This window comes from Amblyomma americanum, chromosome 7, assembly GCF_052857255.1.
Source record: "Amblyomma americanum isolate KBUSLIRL-KWMA chromosome 7, ASM5285725v1, whole genome shotgun sequence".
NCBI classification, from domain to species: domain Eukaryota; kingdom Metazoa; phylum Arthropoda; class Arachnida; order Ixodida; family Ixodidae; genus Amblyomma; species Amblyomma americanum.
Window position 1 is genome coordinate 37,892,870 of NC_135503.1, and position 14,397 is coordinate 37,907,266.

The following is a 14,397-nucleotide window of genomic DNA, read 5'->3' on the forward strand; positions in this document are numbered from 1 at the left end:
CCATATTCCTTGACAAAGCGCACTTTTGTGATGACCTGCCGTGGTGCTTTCACTATATGGTGTCCGGCTGCTAAGCCTAAAGACGCCTATTTAAATCACTGCCGCGGCGGCCGCATTTCGATCGTAGCGAAATGCAGAACACCACCACTGCGTGTCTCCTGTAGCTCACGTGCAGCTTTGGGACGCTAAATTCCACATTCCAAATGCCAGTGCCAGCTTTTATGACGTTGCCCTGGTGTCATGACCCAGAGAGCGTGGTGCTCCGAGCGCGCACACTGTAAGCGCATCGTATATACAGGATTAAATCGAGGTTATAATCTGAGCCATGCTCCGTGCCCGCATCGCAGACGCGTCGCCAGTCCGGGCGATGCTATACTTACCCGTGAGATTTACAAAAAGCGTTCTGAACCAGCATCGTCGTCATGTCGGCATATTGCGCCGTATAGGCCAGAACTAAGCTCCTCAAATTTTCACCGACGATGGGAGCATCTAAGTTAGAAGCGGTGGCATGACTGAAGTGGCTGCGACGCTCGCAGTCCCGTCATTTGTATCGAGTTGAGCTCAAGTAGCGGTGGCCTAGTGGTTTGAGCATGCACCTATACTCGCACGCGGGAGGAGCGGGGTTCGATCCCCATTGCCGCCGGGTACCCACCGGTGATACAATGGGTGCAAGTTTTCCCCTAGCCTGGTGATCGGCTTATCTAAGGTGAAATGTTGGGGAAATTGGTCTTGGACCCCACCACCACATGTGTAAATACCTTGTGACATGGCGATCTTTGGGCTGCCCTTGCGCCGTAAAAAAATAAAAAGTCATCATCGAGCTGCTGCCCACTGTGTTGAATGCCTCCTCGAAATCATCTATGTTGAAGCTTGTATATGGTGGGGTGACTGTAACCCCCGGAGAGACCGGTCATCACTTGGAGTGCGTCACGCGGTTACTAGCTCAGTACTCTTTCGTTCTATCCTTCGCCGCGATATTCCTTGCGCTGCGCTTTTCAGGCGCTAGTGGCAGCAGCCTGCTGTCCCGCTGCTGTATTGTTCAGGCCCTCGGGATGTTGTCGGTGTTAACTGTCATTACATTAGTTTGGCTTAGCTTATAATGTTATCGGCACGACCATATATCTATCGCGAAACCGAGTGATTTGAAGGCGCGGCCTTCTACCAGGTGTCCGAGAAACAACCGCCAGTTTATGCGGCCGGAAAACATCTTTTATCTTCTTGTTGAGCGCTATAGGTCGTAATGGCAAGCTTCCGTGTGTGGTTTCACGATGTATGTGTCTGCACCAGCGCGTCTGCGATCACGTGGCCACCATCACATGTGCGAAGCAGGAGAATGGGGATCAGGCGAGTGCATCCAAGCGAGACGGAGCAACCGGGCGAGTCGTCACAGAGGATCGCACGCACGACGCAGAGGTCGACGGCCAATCACAGATGTGTGGCGCCAGCGCAGATAGCGGCGCCTAGAGACGCTCTGCTGCACGGCTTGCCGACGTGACAGGTCAGTCAGTCAGACCAACGTTACTAGGACGGTTCTAGTAACCTAGAGTCAGAACAAGGACAGACCAGATACCACGGCATGGCATGATAGTTGCGGCGAAAGCACTGTCATGGCTGAGGATTAACGGCACCGTGCAGAAACTTGAGCTCGGTATCGACATCCGCCCCCGCCGCGGTGGCTCAGTGGTTAGAGCGTTCGACTGCTGATCCGGAGTTCCCGGGTTCGAACCCGACCGCGGCGGCTGCGTTTTTATGGAGGCAAAACGCTATGGCGCCCGTGTGCTCTGCGATGTCGGTGCACGTTAAAGATCCCCAGGTGGTCGAAATTATTCCGGAGCCCTCCACTACGGCACCTCTTCCTTTTTTCTTTCACTCCCTTCTTAATCCTTTCCCTTACGGCGTGGTTCAGGTGTCCAACGATATATGAGACAGATACTGCGCCATCTCCTTTCCCCAAAAACCAATTATTATTATTATTATCGACATCCGCTGCTCGGCTACTGATCCGGAGTTCCCGGGTTCGAACCCAACCGCGGTGGCTGCGTTTCGATGGAGCCGAAACGCAAAAGGCGCCCGTGTGCTGTGCGATGTCAGTGCACGTTCAAGACCCCCAGGTAGTCGAAATTATTCCGGAGCCCTCCACTACGACACCTCCTGCTTCCTTCTCTCAGTCCCTCCTTTACCCCTTCCCTTACGGCGCGGTTCAGGTGTCGGCCGCGATGTGAAACAGATACTGCGCCATTTCTTTTCCCCCAAAACCAATTTTTTTTTCGACATCCGCAGGCTGCAACCTCCTGCGGGTTCGCTAAGTTGTGCCACTAGGATGCCGAGGTGCTTGTCACATACAATAGGGTTTGAAATAGAAGTATGAACGAAAGAGGTTTTAAGAAGACGACGAGGATGGCGATAAGGATGACGTGAATTAAACGAAGAAGAAACAAGATGAAGTATTCGGTGAGGTGGGACATGCCATTCAGCCTGAGGGTGTCATCATCAAAAGATGTTGGTGGAGGAGAGAAGAAGAAGAGGACGACGACAAGGATGACGTGCACCAACGCCAAGGTTATATAAGCGCGAGGGAGAGCAAGGCACGGGAAAAGAACAGAGAAGCGGAGGTTCCGGCAGGTCAGGAACACCGGCGGGAAGAGAGCAACGCCGGCTACTGCTCCGGTGATGTCGAGTTCTACGGCGTCAAACCTTGGATTTCTTGCCGTTCCTGAGCCCGTTACGGGGAGTCGACGAATGGCGCAACCACCTGCTACGGCCAGGGGTGCCTCCAGCGCAGTTGCCACCCATCCGGGTGGTGCCCTCAACGCCAACATCGCCAGCATCACCTCCACGGGCGGTGGTGATAGCGTTTTTTTTTATTAAAGTAATAATAAAAAGGAAGGAAAAGATTTTTGCTAGCCCCGGCATCTGCCATCGGTACTGAAGCACCTGAGCTGGGGCAGCGGAAATAAAGGATAGCAGGCAGAATGGAGAAATGAAAGAGGTGAGGGGACAGGAAGAGAGGATAGGGAAGAAGTAATATATACAAACTATTTACACAATAAGAAATGTGTCCAGGTTGTGCGCGCGATTAGTTCAAGTTGGAGGATTAAAACACACGCGCACAGCACTGTGTTGGCTACAACTGGAGTGGGGCGTCCAGTTATTTATTAATCGTTCAAGGTAGAACTCGCGGAGCGCTCGGTCACTGCGTGTAACTGCCTGACGGAGAACAGACGGGACGTCAAGCCCGTGTGTTCGAGGAATGCACAGAGGCTCAACAAGGTTCGCTCACGAGTGCGCGCACTGCCGTGCGGCCACAATAGCGTCTTGAGGGAGTCTGGTAGTATGCCCAGCGCCCTATAGGCCGCAAGCATATCGCGACGAGCATCGGCGAACGCGGCACAGTGAAGGAGCAGGTGTTCTAATGTTTACACTGCACCGCATCCGTCACACACATCACTCGTCGCACGTCCTCCAGCGCAAGGGGCAGATCGCTGGCAGGTAGTTGGTGTGCAGCGGTCGCGAGGTCGTCAGCTTCTTCGTTGCCGGCGACGCCGCAGTGACCGGGCACCCACTGTGCACACATGGCACATTTTCTTTGCGCGAGGTGCTCGATACGCGAGCGAATTTCCCGCACTAGTGGGGTACCGCGGCCGTTAGATTGCAGGCGGCTGAGGGCGACGCGGGAGTCGCACAGCAGAGCACTCCTGGGCGGCGGAGGGCCGAGTGTGAGCAGCAGGTCCAGCCCGAGCCGAATCCCCATCATCTCCGCCGTGGTGGAGGAGCCCAGGAAGGTTGCGTTTTGCTGGCTGTGCAGTCGCAGGGCGGGCGGGGATGGTAGTCGCCGCTGCAAGGGAGCAGCCTCCACGGGCGCTTGTACCGGGAGCTTGTACGACGCAGCAAACGACGCCGCCAGCGACGCCAGCCTGAGCACGTAGAACGCCACCTCGACACCGGCTACTGGACCCACGCAACGCTGCATCAGCACCGAACCGTGAGCACGAACGCCGACCGCTAATAGTAGAACGCTAGTAGTAGACGCTATAGTAGCAGTGTTCCCGGGTCGTGTGTATTGGTAGTCTGTGTGTTTTGTGTTAGTTTTGTTAGTTCTGTGTGCTAGTGTTTGTGTCACGTCGGGTGTATTAAATTTGCGTCTGTGTGGGTACATCTGTCTCCTAGTCCATTCTTTCGGCCCGAGCGTTCTCCGGGGTCTGTGACAATGCTGGCTCGGGAAAATTTTCCAGTAAAATCGGTTAAGCATTTCACACAAACAGCGTTCACACTCACCGTATCAGCTGGGGATGAGCGCTGGACAATTTTATATTCCTATTTTAATAAAAGACGTACCGTTCGATCCCCAGATTCATCTGTGAGGCGCGGACTCCTTTCCCTTCACCCTGTGCCGTTCTCCTCCCTTTTCCTGTATAAACGAGACAATCATCAGAAAAGAGTGAAGAAGGTGTCGACTAAGCTCAGAAAGGAGTGGAGAAGGTGTCGACTAAGCATATATTTCTTCTGTGCGCACCAGCAGCTGGTATGTGGAACGTAAATGTTAGCGCTTTCAGCGACAGAGATGTGTGTTCTGTGTGTATAGGGATTGGACGTTTTGGTTTGTATTCTTTAAAAGTTCGGCGAACTTTATTCAGGGTTTATTTCAGAACGCAATGTTCATTCTTTTCCTCGGAAAACTTAATATTAATTGGTTTTGGGGGAAAGGAAATGGCGCAGTGTCTCATATCGGCGGACACCTGAACCGCGCCGTAAGGGAAGAGACAAAGGAGGGAGTGACAGAATAAAGGAAGATAGAGGTACCGTAGTGGAGGGCTCCGGAATAATTTCGACCACCTGGGGATCTTTAATGTGCACTGACATCGCACAACACACGGGTGCCTTAGCGTTTCGCCTCCATCGAAACTTCCCATGGAAGAATTACGGTTTCTTTTTTTTTTTCTGTGGTATATGTGGCACCCCTGTTCGGTCAAAAATACTCCTGTTTGCTGGCGAGAGCAGCGGCGGCTGCGTTTTTATGGAGGAAAAACGCTAAGGCGCCCGTTTGCAGAAATCTTAAGTGATGCAATGCAAGGCGTCCTCAAATCATCAAGTACAGACTACGTAACCACATGGAGGGAGCGTGCCCGTTATCCCTATTTCTCCTCGCCCTCCGCAGTACAGGTGTGAGCTACATCCACATTTCCCCTGCCTCACCTCTTTCATCCCTTCCCTCAGGGTTGAATTGAGGTGTCCATCCATCTGCAGATTTGTCATGGGCACTTTATCCAGGCGGCACCTAAACATTAAAATAACGTTATTTCTTCAGTCGAATGTTAATACACGGTTATTAACGTCATATGTTTATAATTTTACTGAATCGTCGTACAAATAAACGCTGGTACAATGTTTTTCTAACATTATTGAAACTTTTTATAGCAGTTATAAGTCCTCAAATAAACGATTTTGGAACACCAGACCATGCAGATCTGATATTAGGCACAAACACACCATCAGCCTCGGTCAACTCTGCCTAAAGAACATCACAAGGGCTGCAATAAAGCAGCATAACACAGCACAGATGTGCGGCATGCTACACTCATGCACTCACCTGATCTTCTCATTGCCCTAAACTCATGCTTATATACTATCCATGAGCAGTGCCCCCGAAAGTGTTAACGTTAAATTGTTATATAAGCAAAGTTTTCTCAAAGAATTTTGGCATTGTGTGTATAATCTCTGGCTGGAACAAGCCATTTGCAATTATTTGCATTTTTTTAAAGTTGAAGTTCATCATTACTGCCTGAAATGTGCAAAAGGCCTGGAACAGTGAATCAGGATCCTGAATTAAGCTTTTTTCGTCATTAACGTTGTAGCAACGGTTAGCTAATGTTATCAGTTATTGTTTCACTAATATTACTCACACATACCTGCAGTGATCATAAAGAGTGTTTTCATGACTGCCATTATAGCTGGTCACTGTTTTGTGGTGAGCATGAATTCTGAGTGGTACAACAAGCTTCATGTGGTACATATATTGCATGTTACACCTGTGCTTGTTTCTAATGTCATTTCCCTGTTCTGTATGAATACGTTATATGGAAAGTTTCAGAGGTTTAGTTATGTTTTATTACTGACGTTAATATGCAGTTTTATCTTAAACAATATATAAGCGGTCTGGGTATTACAAATACGTTATTAAACTTCAACGTTAGGTTCACGTTAATCCAAACACGTAACGTTATTTATCATTTTTAACAAATATATAACGTTATTATAATGTTTCGTGCTACTGGGTATCGACTGACGTTAATTATGAAAAATACGAATTATACTTCATATAACCACAAGCAATTTTTGTTTGTATCAAAAATTGCTTCAATATTTTCACTCCCGTGTGACATTCCGTGTGTGCTACGAGGATCCACGTTCGACGGCGCGGCGTAGACGGAGACCCGTGACAGCGGCATCATCAATTACCCAGCCATGCTCTTTGAGTGACGACCAGAAAAACCGGACCCGCCGCCGCCCCGGGGAAACAGGCTTTATCCTCCCCAATTTCCGGTTACATTCCAGGACAAGGGAGCTGTCAGCGGGCCAGAGCGCGCCGTACCACAGCCGACGCTATGCGATACGGCGAAGACGACATTCTTTCCCTCCCCCCCCCCCCCCCCCCTTTGTCGTGGGCTATCGCCGGGAAGGCACCCACAGCTTCCCAGAAGGGCCGCGACGGACACCTGTCATGGCGGACAGGCAGTACTCGCCAAGAATGTGGAAAGACAGGCGCTAGTGAATTAGCTCCGAAGAGAGAGCCTGTGTATACTCTCACTTGAGAGAGAGTGGTGGCGTTTTTGTTGTTTATTTAGTTTGTATTGTTAACAGACTCTGGGTTCGAGGCTAAGCCCAACCCAAAGGGGTGGTCCCCATCTCGCATGTTATTTTGGATTGGAGAATTGATGCTTTGGGCGGGCCACTGGAAATGACCGCCCTTAGTCCTTTGTTAATCAAGTGCTTAAAAGCACATGTAAACGGATGCAGTCCAGTCTGAGCTGGGGCTCCATGCTTAGCATGTAATGTGATGCTACTTAGGCACTAACCTGCCCGGTCGATGAGTAAAGTAGTGCAAAGTTTGTTCTTTTGTAAATTCAGTTCTGCTTTTTCCAGTTTAACTCTCTGTATATGTATGTTGTAAAATTATGCTCTGCTGTCATCATCTACAAGCTCGCCTCCTGTTCATCTTCCAAGCCGAACGACACTAGAGGAAGGGTTTGTGAACCATCCTCGAAGAAACGGACGACTATTGAAATTCTACTGCATACACGCTGAGGACGACATCGTTCGCCAAGAGAGCCTTCAGTGCCGAAGCCCGACGGCGTGCAGCTTCTGCCAGCAACCGCTCGAGCCCAACTCCGGAACCACTCCATCGCCCCCATGAAGTCGTCGGCACGTAAGCTCGGACGCCCCAGCCTCTGATGTATAACCTTAACCATGTGCAATTATTGAATATACCTGTTTGTTTAAACTGAGCCATACGGTGTCTCTTTGCCTCTCCGTCCCGTGTGGACCTGCGCATTATGGGGGTCATCACACTGGTGTCAGAAGTGGGGTCTCAAAAGCAAATGTCCTCTGAATGCTGTGACATTCATGACTTCAAAATTGTAATCAAAAGGGAATCACGGGACTGATTGTGGGACTTTTACCCCCATTTGAGAGGCTTGAGGCACTGGAGGGCTTGAAAAAAAAAAAATGACTGTATCTGAGGGAGCTCCCACTCCACAGCCGTCGCTCGGAGCAAGCATGCTGGCATTAGGAAGCGTCATTCCGACGTTTACGGGAGATAAGACAGGGGTTCCAATCTGCGATTTCTTTTCCATGCTAGAAGAGATTGGGAAAATGGGGGGATGGTCCGATGCTCAAATGCTGGGAATGGCGAGGTGTAAGATGGCAGGAGCTGCTCATGATTTTGCATGGTGAGACGAAAAAGTAAAATCCACAAAATCATTTGCGGAATTTAAGAAGCTCGCGTTTGAGCATTTTGACACTGAACCACGTCACGTGCGAGTACAGAGGTTCCGTGACGCCGGACAGATGGTAGGGTAGGACGTGCGAACGTTTGCGTCGCGGCTTCAGCGCTTAGCGCGCGATACGTTAAGCAGGGAGGAGGAAGGAGACCAGCTTAAGAAGAAATACGCGGAGGATATACTTAAAGAGGAAATGACCGCTTTGTTCGTGGCTGGTCTGCAAGACCCCGTGCGCCGGTTCGTGCTCTCGCGCAAGCCGAGCAATTTCGACCAAGCCGTGGAGGCCGCATTGGATGAGGAACAAAATGAGGCGTTAACGACAGCCGCAGCGAGAGTACGCGTCATAGAGAGAGCGGTGCTCAACCCTGAGGTTGCTCTCTTGACAGAGCGGTTAGATCGCTTAGAACAGCTGCTATCTCAGCAGGTAGAATGCCAGGTTGAAGCGCGCGCTCAACAGCGCCCATTCGCTGGAAACCGGAGACCGCCACAAAGCTACAGGCGCGGTATGCGAGATTTTGAAGAAATCGTATGCTTCGCTTGCCAGGGTCGCGGACACATCGCCAGGTTCTGCCAAAACGTGCGCCGTGGGGAGCCACAAAGAGAAGCAGGCGAGACACGCCCTAAGCAAGCCGACAGCGGGGCTCCAGATACCGAGTCAAAAAACTAGTTAGTCCTCCCCAGCCTGAGGAGCGTGGGGAGGGAGCAGTAGATGATGAGGTGGTGGTAGTTTGTGTGGCCGACGAGGCATGCCCTGTTGTGCGTTGCAAGTTAAATGGTTGTTGTATGGAATTGTTGATAGATACGGGGTCAAAGGTGACATTGCTTAAGGAGAGCAGTTTTAACACGCTTCGAAGGAAGGGGGACCGCGAGGTGTTGGAAGCGTCTGGTGGTATGGCAACCAAATTTGTAGGCATAACGGGGGATCCTCTTGGCATAAGTGGACTCTACCGGTTACACTTCTCTCTCGGCGGAATTGCATTGGAGCACCCCTGCTACGTATGCCCGGACACGGTGTCTCTGCCAAACGGAGTGTCAGGTATATTAGGGCAGGATTTTTTGAGAAAAGGGAAGGTAGTAGTCTCATTCTCTGAGGAAGAGGTTAATGCGGGCGGCTCAAAAGTTCCGTTTTTGAACAGGAGAGGGGCTGAGATTCGCATTACCGATATTGACACCCGTCAAACAGTGGGATCATTGGAGAAGGTATATTCGCGGGTTGCCGTCCGGCTGGTCGAGGAGGCGGTCGTCCTTCCTTGGTCGGAGCACATTTTGTACGCGTTTGTGCCTTCAGATGTAGAGAGCGGCGCCGTGGGAGTGCTTGAGCCGGTCGACTCTCTCAGCAATGGCCTGAAGGCAGCCGCGTGCCTCGTGACAGTTAATGACGCCCACAGAGTGCCCCTACGGGTGGTTAACTGTAGCCAGCAGCCACTGAGCCTTCCCAAGAACAAAACATTGGCTTTCTTCACCTCTGCGATAGAGCAACGTGAGCCCACCGATACGGTACTCGCAACTGTAGAGCATGCTAGTCCTTCGGCTGCTCCAAAGGTGTCGTTCGATCTTTCTCACGTAAAATCCAGGGAGAGGGAGGCTCTGGCTGGTTTGCTGAACGACTACTCGGAGGTATTCGCCGCGTCCAACCTGGATTTGGGCTGCTGTGGCGTTATAAAGCACAGGATAGAAACCGGGACTTCATCGCCCGTTTACCAGCGTGCGTACAGGATTCCTTACTCCCAACGTGAGGAGATGGAGCGGCAGGTGCAGGACCTGATTGATCGCGGCATTGTCGAACACTCAAAGTCACCCTGGGGAGCACCAGCACTATTGGTGGAAAAGCCAGATGGCTCGTATCGATTGGTAGTGGACTACCGCAAACTAAATGCCGTAACTCGCATCGATCCATACCCCATCCCCAATATACAGGAGACGCTTTCTCAGCTGGGCTCTGCCAGGTACTTCACGGTAGTGGACATGGCGGCGGGATTCTGGCAGATAGCAATGGATCCGGCAGATGCCGAGAAAACGGCATTCAACACGCCCTCAGGGCACTATGAATGGAAAAGAATGCCGATGGGTCTGGCCAACAGCCCTGCTGTCTGGCAGAGAACCGCTGATGTTATCCTGGCAGGTCTTCTGGGGAGGCTGTGCTTCGTGTATATGGATGACATTATCATATACAGTGGCAGTTTTGATAACCATTTGCGCGATATTGAGCAGGTTTTGGTGCGACTAAGAGCAGCGGGTCTCAAACTGAAGCCCTCTAAGTGCCAATTCCTCAAAAACGAGGTGAAATACCTCGGGCACGTTGTTTCAGCTGACGGCGTGCGACCGGACCCTGAGAAACTAAGGTGTGTCTCGGATTTTCCATCCCCGACTAGCGTCCGCCAGGTCCGGCAGTTTCTCGGCCTGATCGGTTACTACCGAATGCACATAGAGGAGTTCGCCAAGCTCGCTAAGCCGCTCACCGCCTTAACAGCCAAAAATGTCGCCTTTCGTTGGGACGAAAACGCGGAGAATGCTTTTGGGGCCCTGAAAAGGAAGCTAATGAGTGCACCGCTGTTACGCCACCCGGATTTTAGTTTGCCCTTCGTTATGGCCACAGATGCGTCAAAGTTCGCAGTTGGTGCCGTGCTATCTCAGGTTATCGAGGGCAAAGAACATCCCGTTGCTTTTGTTAGCCGACAGTTGAGCCCCACAGAGCAAAAGTACGGAGCTACGGAAAGGGAGTGCCACGCCGTTGTCTGGGCAGTAAAGCACTTCAGATGCTACCTTTACGGCCGCAAATTCAAGCTAGTCACAGACTGCCATCCTCTGAAATGGGTGATGAGTGTCAGGGACCCTAGCTCGCGACTCGCTAGATGGAATCTACACCTGCAGGAATACTGCTTTGAAGTTGAGCACAAGTCAGGAAAGACACATCTGAATGCTGATGCACTCAGCCGCACAGCTGCCGTGGCAGCTATAGAAGAGTTTGTCCCCGTAGTCGACCCCGCCGAATTACGCACAGAGCAGTGCAAAGATCCTGACCTGAAGCGAATAATCGAAGGCTTAGAGGGCGCACCGTCTCATCCCGAACAGCTAGGTTATTTCATTGACAAAGACGGCACCCTGTGTCGGCGCACGAGGCCAACCAGGAAAGGGAGACCAGAGAAAACCGCTTGGGAGAGAGTCGTCATACCTCGGTCGTGGACAGAAAGGGTTCTTCGCGCGTTTCACGATGCGCCATGCGCCGGTCATTTTGGCGTAGCGAAGACACGCAGGCGTGTGGAGCGTTTGTACTTTTGGAGTGGCATGCGACAGGATGTTAGAGACTACTGTGCGAAGTGTCATTCCTGTCTCGAAAGAAAAACACCCAAGGGACGAAGACCAGCTCCAATTCAGCCGTTCCCTGAGGTTTCGGCTCCCTTCGAGCGGACAGGTATGGACATAATGGGCCCATTGCCCACGACCGCTTCCGGAAACAAGTACATTTTAGTATTTGTCGACCACCTTTCAAAATACGCGGAAGCGGTAGCACTCCCAGATCAGAAGGCAGACACGGTTGCAAGAGCATTTGTCGAACAGATCGTGCTCCGACATGGACCCCCGAGGCAACTCTTGACAGATCGGGGAACGAACTTCGTGTCGCAGCTAATGAGGAGAGTTTGCGAGCTGCTTAAGATCGCTAAGAAGCAGACAACACCGTGCCATCCGGCTTGCAACGGCGCCGTGGAGCGACTGAACCAAACCGTGGCCGGGTTCCTGTCGCATTTTGTTTCGCGCGACCAGCGGGACTGGGACTTGTGGCTCCCGTATGCAATGTTTGCCTACAATTCCGCAGCACACGAGAGCACGGGCGAATCGCCATTCTTTCTTCTCTACGGCCGAGACCCGGACCAGCCTAGTGAAGTGCCAGAGGGCCCCCGTCGTGTCCCATACGCTTCACTGGACGACTATAAGGTTGAGCTAGAATCGCGCTTGCAAGTGGCGAGGGACATCGCAAAGGAGTCCTTAAAGAAAGCGGCGAAGCGCAGGAAGGAGGTGCACGATCGCAGTGCTAGAGACGCGCCATTTGATGTGGGGGACAGCGTGTACATTGAAAACTGCCAAAGGCAGATTGGGCTAGCTCGTAAGTTCCAGACGAAGTGGAGAGGACCGTGCGAGGTTGTCGAGAAGCTTTCTCCGGTAAACTTCAGAGTCCGAGACGTGAACCGGCGTTTGATAAGGATACACGCAAATCGCCTCAAGTCGGCACCGGTTCAGTATTCACGAAATGAGGAAAGGGAAAGCGCGGATTTTGATGGGGACAGAAGTGAAGCGGAGCGCGCAGATAGTTCGCAAGAAACGCCCTCTCCTGCATTTGTTCGGCAGGCGCCCGAGGTGACGGCCGGAATGCCACCGGATTTACTTCATGCATTGCTAGAAGAAGAAGCGCGCGAGGTTGCCGCGCAGATAACGCCAGGAGAGGCTCCTGCCACGAGCCCTCGCGAGTCCCAAAGCAGACAAAGGGGCACAGACTTACTTAGTATGACTCATGAAGGCCGATATCCGCTGCGAAATCGGAAAGCTAAGTCGGACTAATGGCGTAAACAGAGCGGAGTTGTGAACTGGTTAGAATTGTGTAATGCCGCAGCTCATAACATTGCTATGTGCTTATGTGTTAAGTTATCGGAGTTGGTAGTTAAACCTTTCTGTCATTAAGTAACACCTGCACAGGAGAGCATGCGGAGCGCATGCAGAACCTGCCCTACTTCCTTTCGTTATCTATATTTTTGTCTGTGCCGTGATCGTGCTAGAAGTGGGAGCTCCTTTGTAACTGTGGTAAATTTATTTCGTCCAGTTTGGACTAGAAAGGAGAGGCTTGGGTGCTGAGTTTCATGTTTATCTGTAAAAGAAGATCAGTGCTGCCCCTGGAGACGCCAGTATTGACAGCGGAGGCATATGGTGTTGTGCAGTGGTGTTGAGTGCAGCGAAAAGTGTTTTGTCGGACGCACTGTGCGAGGCGATTCAGAAAGACAAGGGGAGCTGCGTGGACTCAAATGTTCGGAGAACATTCTTCTGGAGGGTGAGCGAGTGTGACATTCCGTGTGTGCTACGAGGATCCACGTTCGACGGCGCGGCGTAGACGGAGACCCGTGACAGCGGCATCATCAATTACCCAGCCATGCTCTTTGAGTGACGACCAGAAAAACCGGACCCGCCGCCGCCCCGGGGAAACAGGCTTTATCCTCCCCAATTTCCGGTTACATTCCAGGACAAGGGAGCTGTCAGCGGGCCAGAGCGCGCCGTACCACAGCCGACGCTATGCGATACGGCGAAGACGACATTCTTTCCCTCCCCCCCCCCCCCCCCCTTTGTCGTGGGCTATCGCCGGGAAGGCACCCACAGCTTCCCAGAAGGGCCGCGACGGACACCTGTCATGGCGGACAGGCAGTACTCGCCAAGAATGTGGAAAGACAGGCGCTAGTGAATTAGCTCCGAAGAGAGAGCCTGTGTATACTCTCACTTGAGAGAGAGTGGTGGCGTTTTTGTTGTTTATTTAGTTTGTATTGTTAACAGACTCTGGGTTCGAGGCTAAGCCCAACCCAAAGGGGTGGTCCCCATCTCGCATGTTATTTTGGATTGGAGAATTGATGCTTTGGGCGGGCCACTGGAAATGACCGCCCTTAGTCCTTTGTTAATCAAGTGCTTAAAAGCACATGTAAACGGATGCAGTCCAGTCTGAGCTGGGGCTCCATGCTTAGCATGTAATGTGATGCTACTTAGGCACTAACCTGCCCGGTCGATGAGTAAAGTAGTGCAAAGTTTGTTCTTTTGTAAATTCAGTTCTGCTTTTTCCAGTTTAACTCTCTGTATATGTATGTTGTAAAATTATGCTCTGCTGTCATCATCTACAAGCTCGCCTCCTGTTCATCTTCCAAGCCGAACGACACTTGAGGAAGGGTTTGTGAACCATCCTCGAAGAAACGGACGACTATTGAAATTCTACTGCATACACGCTGAGGACGACATCGTTCGCCAAGAGAGCCTTCAGTGCCGAAGCCCGACGGCGTGCAGCTTCTGCCAGCAACCGCTCGAGCCCAACTCCGGAGCCACTCCATCGCCCCCATGAAGTCGTCGGCACGTAAGCTCGGACGCCCCAGCCTCTGATGTATAACCATAACCATGTGTAATTATTGAATATACCTGTTTGTTTAAACGGAGCCATACGGTGTCTCTTTGCCTCTCCGTCCCGTGTGGACCTGCGCATTATGGGGGTCATCACACCCGTTTCTGTGAACAGTGTCTTAGAAAAGTCCCAAAAGGAGTAGATATTGATTTGCACTCCTGCAATATTAAGAGACTTGGGCACTTGTAAACTTATTCATCAAAATATATAGCAGAAATAATCAAATGTGGGCCAATTATGGAGAGAAAAATATATAAA

At 51.4% G+C, this 14,397-nt stretch overlaps 1 non-coding gene across 1 annotated transcript; it reads left to right on the top strand.

Moving 5' to 3' along the window:
• The first annotated feature begins 1,666 nt into the window (after positions 1 to 1,666).
• TRNAS-GCU (transfer RNA serine (anticodon GCU)) lies at positions 1,667 to 1,738 on the top strand. Its single transcript has one exon. It is a non-coding gene; the product is annotated as a tRNA-Ser (tRNA).
• Positions 1,739 to 14,397: the final 12,659 nt, after the last annotated feature.